This window comes from Xyrauchen texanus, chromosome 43, assembly GCF_025860055.1.
Source record: "Xyrauchen texanus isolate HMW12.3.18 chromosome 43, RBS_HiC_50CHRs, whole genome shotgun sequence".
Lineage (NCBI taxonomy): Eukaryota > Metazoa > Chordata > Actinopteri > Cypriniformes > Catostomidae > Xyrauchen > Xyrauchen texanus.
In genome coordinates this window covers 20,098,428-20,104,980 of record NC_068318.1, presented here as the reverse complement: position 1 = coordinate 20,104,980, position 6,553 = coordinate 20,098,428, and positions in this window count along the sequence as shown.

Genomic DNA, 6,553 nt, shown 5'->3' with positions numbered 1-6,553 from the left:
CCTACATGTGCCAGTGTAAAATAGGATAACTAAACATTAGCACATCTATCTTTTTTATCCTGCCCTAACTCACACACAGTATATATTCCATGCTTTAAATAAATGTTGAGACAACTCAGCTAGTCTTTTTCTCTTGTCTGTTTTGCTATTTATGCTTCTGTATAAACGGTATATAAAAGCATGCAGCACATCCTTCACTTCTAAGGGCACATCTGCCTACAGGGTGATTGGAGGAGGTGTTTTGTTTGGTAAGAAATGAGGCACAAAATATGCATCCTAAGTGTTCTGTTCAATGGTGCAAATGGTTCTCAGTGCAGGTCTTTTGCTTCTACAGTATAGATCTCTGACTCTGCTATGAACACAGCCTCAGGCTAGCAAAGGAGAAATCACAGCTCCTTTTTTTCTCCTTTAAGGCACCGTCGAGTTTAAACACCTTTTTCACACAAAAACTTCTCTGCTCTTTTTTTTTTTCTCTCTTTCACCTTTCCTTGCACCTTTATTCTTTTATGAGTGTGTGCGGAAGCCTCACTGTACATAATGAAAATATTTATCACCTCCCTTAGCAGTTGGTTAGACGTCACTGTCTCTTTCCAGGCTCATTTCTTGTTATTTGCTCATTAGTTCTGCATAGCCAGATCTTAGATTTTATGGCAAAAGGTCAGAATTGCACCTTATTCTGTCCAGGAACCTCCAGGAAGAGCCATTTGATTGACATGTAAAGTGATCAGTCACAGTTTATTCACTTTTTACATGCTGTTTAGGGCAGGAGTTATTTAATATGGATTATACCACAATAATAGACATGGAAAAAGACAATTTAAATGTTGCACGGCTTCTTTTGTGAACAATAGTACAAAAAACACAAAACTTTTGCAAAATGTGTATAAGTTCAGAAAATACTGTTACACAGCTATAACTAAGAAAACAATGTAGAATATACAATTCTGCATGTTGATATCTAGTTTACAGTGCATCCGGAAAGTATTCACAGCGCTTCATTTTTTCCACATTGTTATGTAACAGACTTGATTAAATTCATTATTTTCCTCAAAATTCTACAAACAATACGCCATAATGACAACATGAAAGAGTTTGTTTGAAATCTTTGCAAATTTATTAAGAAAAAAAAATCACACCTACATACGTATTCACAGCCTTTGCTGAGTGTAAAGCGAGTCGAGTTGAACTGTAACGTGCAGTGGAAAAGTGCCACAAGACGGACAGCTGATCATCCTCGCAGTGGCAGACCACGTGTAACAACACCAGCACAGGATCGGTACATCTGAATATCATACCTGTGGGACAGGTATAGGATGGCATCAACAACTGTCCGAGTTATAGGAACACCCAATCCCTCCATCAGTGCTCAGACTTTTCGCAATAGACTGAGAGGGGCTGGACTGAGGGCTTGTAGGCCTGTTTTATGGCAGGTCCATACCATCACGGCAACAATGTTGCCTATAGGCAGAAACCCACCTTCGCTGGACCAGATAAGACTGGCAAATAGTTCTCTTTACTGTCGAGTCACGGTTTTGTCTCATGAGGGGTGATGGTCGTACTCGCGTTTATCATAGAAGGAATGAGCGTTACACAGAGGCCTGTACTCTGGAGCAGTATCTGTAGAATTTTTAGGTGGAGGGTCTGTCATGGTCTGGGGTGGTGTGTCACAGCATCATCGGACTGAGCTTGACATTGCAGGTAATCTCAATGCTGTGCGTGACAGGGATGACATCCTCCTTTATGCAGTACCCTTCCTGCATGCTCATCCTAATATGACCCTCCAGCATGACAATGCAACAAGCCATACTGCTCGTTCTGTGCATGATTTCCTGCAAGACCGGAATGTCAGTGTTCTGCCATGACAAGCGAAGGGCCGGGAACTTACTCACACACAGTATGGCCTTAGTGGAAGAGTAACCTCTCACAGCAAGAACTGGCAAATCTAGTGCAGTCCATGAGGAGGAGATGCACTGCTGTATTTAATGCAGCTGGTGGCCCACTGACTTTTGATTTTGACTCCCCCTTTGTTCAGGGACACATTATTACATTTCTGTTAGTCGCATGTCTGTGTAACTTGTTCAGTTTATGTCTTAGTTGTTGAATGTTTTTATGTTCATACAAATATTTACACATGTTAAGTTTGCTGTAAATAAAAGCAGTTGAATGTGAGCAGTTTTTTTGCTGAACTTATAATTTTGTTTTCACCCTATGTGCTCTTACTTTTGGAAGTTGTGTAAAACCAGCCAATCAAATTAGAGCTTACAAGATCGAGAAAGTGCTTTTCAGTTTGGTGTGCAATATTCATCAGATGGTCAGTGAACGGCTCAGTGCTGTCTGAGACTAAATGCTCATTTGGATATGGAGTTATTTTTCATCCTTACTTCTGACCAGCTCAAGTGGGAAATTTGCCATATAGATATCTTAGAGTGAGTGTATTGTCTTTTTGCTGTAAGACACCCAGTAACACTTGCCTTTTAGCAGTCCCCAGCAAAGTTCTGCTGAAATCTGAAAGCACTTATAATGTAATTCACGCTTTGATTCGATAATTGACATCTGTTTCATGTTTTGCTGCTTGCTGCACAGCATCCATTTGTAAAATTTGCTGTGACGAGTGCCAGCTTCATATCTGGTAATGACTGAAGGTATGTGTGCCATAGAAAATCAGATGAATATATTTACAGTAAATGTCAAGATTCTTGGTTGTGACAATCTTTGCATCTACAGGCACTCAAACATAGACCAGATTTTTCAAACGGCGATGTCAAGAACTTTGTAAAGCCTGCCATTTGGAAAGCATGAGCGCAACTGAGCGAATATGTCTCTTGCCCAGATAGTTATATCAAGTCTGTGTGATCTCAGGGACCAAAGCCTTTGGTGAAATTCAAAACATCTCGCATCAGAATGCGAAGAATTGTCGTAAGTTTGTGTGGTTTATTTCCCGCTGAATCAAAGCAAGCTGTGCTGCAAATCGTGCTGTCAATGTAGGCTGACTGAACTGGCAAAAGCTATTTACAGACGCTTGCAATCAAATCACCATATTTCAGCTCCTGCCCCATGGGCTCCATCTAAATGCAATATGCCTCTACGTTCATGGCACCCCGGAGCCTTACATCATGTCTTTAGTATTGTTTATGAGATAAGAGATTGCTCCACATAAAATACTTTTCCCATTGATAGCTGTAGGCTCAGGGCTGAGAGATACCATATGCCGGTTTGCAATTTGCGTGTGCGATCTAATTACCCTCACTATTACGGCTGAGCTGAGCAGTCCTGGTATGTAACCTCTGTGCACTAGAATTGACGTTGCGGGGTGAATTGGTTGCAGAGAAACCTTAAGGGTCCTTCAATGCCTTACCAATGGGAGAGACAAGGAGAGTATATTACATCCCACACCTGGTGAATGTGTGATTAGCTTCTAGTCTGAAGCATAAATCATTTGTAGCCAGTTGCTCTGGGCCCATGTTGACTTCAAGAGTCACTCTGGGTGACTACATTAGTAAAGGCAATAAAGCTATTAGATAGATTGCCTGAGGTTAGAACTGTTACAGGTGTTAATCCAATAGAAGAGCTTGTTGGATGTAAGCTTGTAACAGCACTGTGAACTATATACATTTAATTAATCTTAATGCCTGAATGGTTTATTTGTTCACTTGAAGACCCCATGATATCAAATTGGAGTTTTTAGACCATGTCTGTTAGCTTTGAGGTCATCTACTATATATATATATATATATATATATATATATCTCAAATAAAAACCAAAAATATTGATGACTCATCTTGCACTCACTCATGTCCAATCAAATGCCCTCTGGAATAAGGCTGTCCTTTCACCAATACCACTAACTTCTGAGTAGTAAATAAAGGCTTTTGGCTTATTAAAAAAAGCCCTGCTTCAATATGCCCCACCTCAACTCCCTGAATAAGAAATATGTTAATACAGCGATGAAATCAAGCAATTTCATTGGGTGTTTAAAGAAGAGTTCTAAATGTTAATAAACATTGGATTTGTGTTGCATGATGACACGATGAGTGGCCTTGTCAGCTTTTCAAAAGAATGAGAACCAAATGTATTAAAGACTTAACAAAAACTGCCTTATAAAATGAAAAGTTCCATCTCAATTCTGTCTGAATGAGCCTTGTTCAAAGCTGATGCAAAATTATTACAAAACCTACACCTGTGATTACATGTTCTGTGTTAAATGAATATTCAGGGGTCAATACAAGTTAATCAATGAAAAACATTTGTGGTATTAAGTTGATTACCACAAAAAATTCTTTCAACTCGTCTCTCCTTAAAAATAAATAAATAATGGGGCCAATTTTTCTGAGGGTTTAAACACAGAAATGGAAAGCTCATAATTTCATTAAAAAAAGCTATTCAAATAATTCCTCTAAAGTTGTTTAAATAATTTCTATGGTCAATGTAGGGTTTTAGTGTTTACAGTGTTATGTTGTCATGGCAGCGAAGTTGGAAAATTGGATATAACATTACACAGATATGGTTAAGTGATTTACGTACACAAAAATCTTGTTAACACGCATATTGTGTACTTCTTTTGGCTATACTTTTTAAACAGAGTTAACCTTATTTATTTATTTATTTACAGATTTCCCCCATTCACTTCCATTGTAAGTGCCTCACTGCCATTTTTGATTTGCTGCATTTTATACTTAGGGAGATTGAAGGTAAATAAAAGAGCTAAAATTATTTCTTCGGCCATTGTGAATATTCAATGTTACTATGTATGAAGTACCGCCCACACAGAGGTCACTGCCAAACCAAGCAACTTCCTATTGGTTAGCACTGTGAATTTGTGTCAAAGATCACCAAACTTGAACCCCATGTGAAATTTGCAAAGGGAAATTTCATCTTCCATGTCCTTCTTAAATTCCTGATTGCGTGGTATCCCATCGATATGACCATTTCACCTGAAAAACAATTAGCCGTGCAAAGGAATATGTGACGAGCCATTAAAACAACCTTTACTTGTGGTAAAATCACTGGCCTCTTGTGGCTTATTGCTTTATTAAAAAACATTACATGCAATTGTTGTCATTTAGAATAAGATACCATCTCTGATGACTCCAAAGCTCAAAGATATATTGTAATCTTTAATTACAAGCTCTCTGACTTTGCTGACATGGCATATTACTTTTCAATGTTTCCCCTTACAGAATAAATTGCTCTTAACCATCCAACCAGCCATTTAACGCCCTCATTATATACACATTTGACCTCATTTCGACAGCTGTAAGCTGCGTAACACGTCCTTTTAAAGTGCTGAAGAGCCTCTGAGCACCACTCTTTCTCTTTGTAACTGATGGCTGCAGTGCTGGGAGAGTATACATATTAATAGCATAATTACAAGGCTCTACATCAAGATTGTGTCATTATCGTTGTGACTGAAAAAGCAATTATGGTTCTTGATTATCATCAGCCACTGTAAATCTGTTATTTTGTTGTTGCCTCTGGGCACGATCCCCAATACACTGTCAAGAAACTGATCTCCATGGTGCAGAGTTTGGGAGACGAGAGCTCCTCTTTGCCTGACAATTAATTAGCTAGCCTGACATTTGCATAATCAGCTCCTCACATGGCTTTGGAGAGATTGTTAGAACTGTGTTCATAGTGGCAGTGTGGAAGTGAAGATCTGGGTTCAGCTTGGGAATGTGTCTGATAACCCTGATTCAAAGAGATCTATGATACCTGGATAAAACCAGCTATTAATTTGCATTCCCATTCACCTCAATGTCAGTTGCTCGGCTGGCAAAGAAATTCAAGGAAGTTTGCTGATCAGCCAGACCCTGACCCCAGCCATTTTGTGTTAAAATGCAATTCTGATCTGGAGATGGTTTGTTACCTTAGCACTCTGACTAATACACAAATCAGTGTGTTTGTTTCATCATCAGAAACTATGTAGAATTCCTTTTATTCTTGTTCTTTTTTTTTCCATTAACAGAAAAGCCTGAATTTATTCCTAACAATTGCAGTATATATCTGTTGAGGATATACATTCTTTCGTACACATTTGTTTAGCAAAAGTGCAATTCTTTTAGGGAGGGGATGGGTGTGCCCTGTGGGAGTGTGCATAGCTTTGCTTGTAAAGTCACAGATCCTATCTGTAACGCTATTGTAACCTCAGGTGTGAAATCGCATACACCCCACAGCTCAGTGGTTTTAGCAGCTCAGCTGTGAAATTATATCTGTTCTACCTCTTGAGAGCATCTGAGAGGTGGGAGTAGTGAGTGTGAGTTTGTGTGTGTGTGTGTGTGTGTGTGTGTGTGTGGGGGGTTGTGTGTCTTTGTGAAAGTGTGTGTATGTGAGAGAAGGAACAAAAGCTGAGAGAGCGAACAATAGACAGAGAAAAATAAGTGGTAGTCCGGAGTAAAGGCTATTTAAAATCCATATGTATCTCTCACTGAGGGCCTTGCTATTGCATTCCACAGTTGAGTAATTCTCAACCAGCAGCCACTGTGTGTATGTCCTTGGAACATTCCAGTCACTGTAGATATGAGCGGTGGGGTTAAAAGACTCACTGAGGTGGCTTGT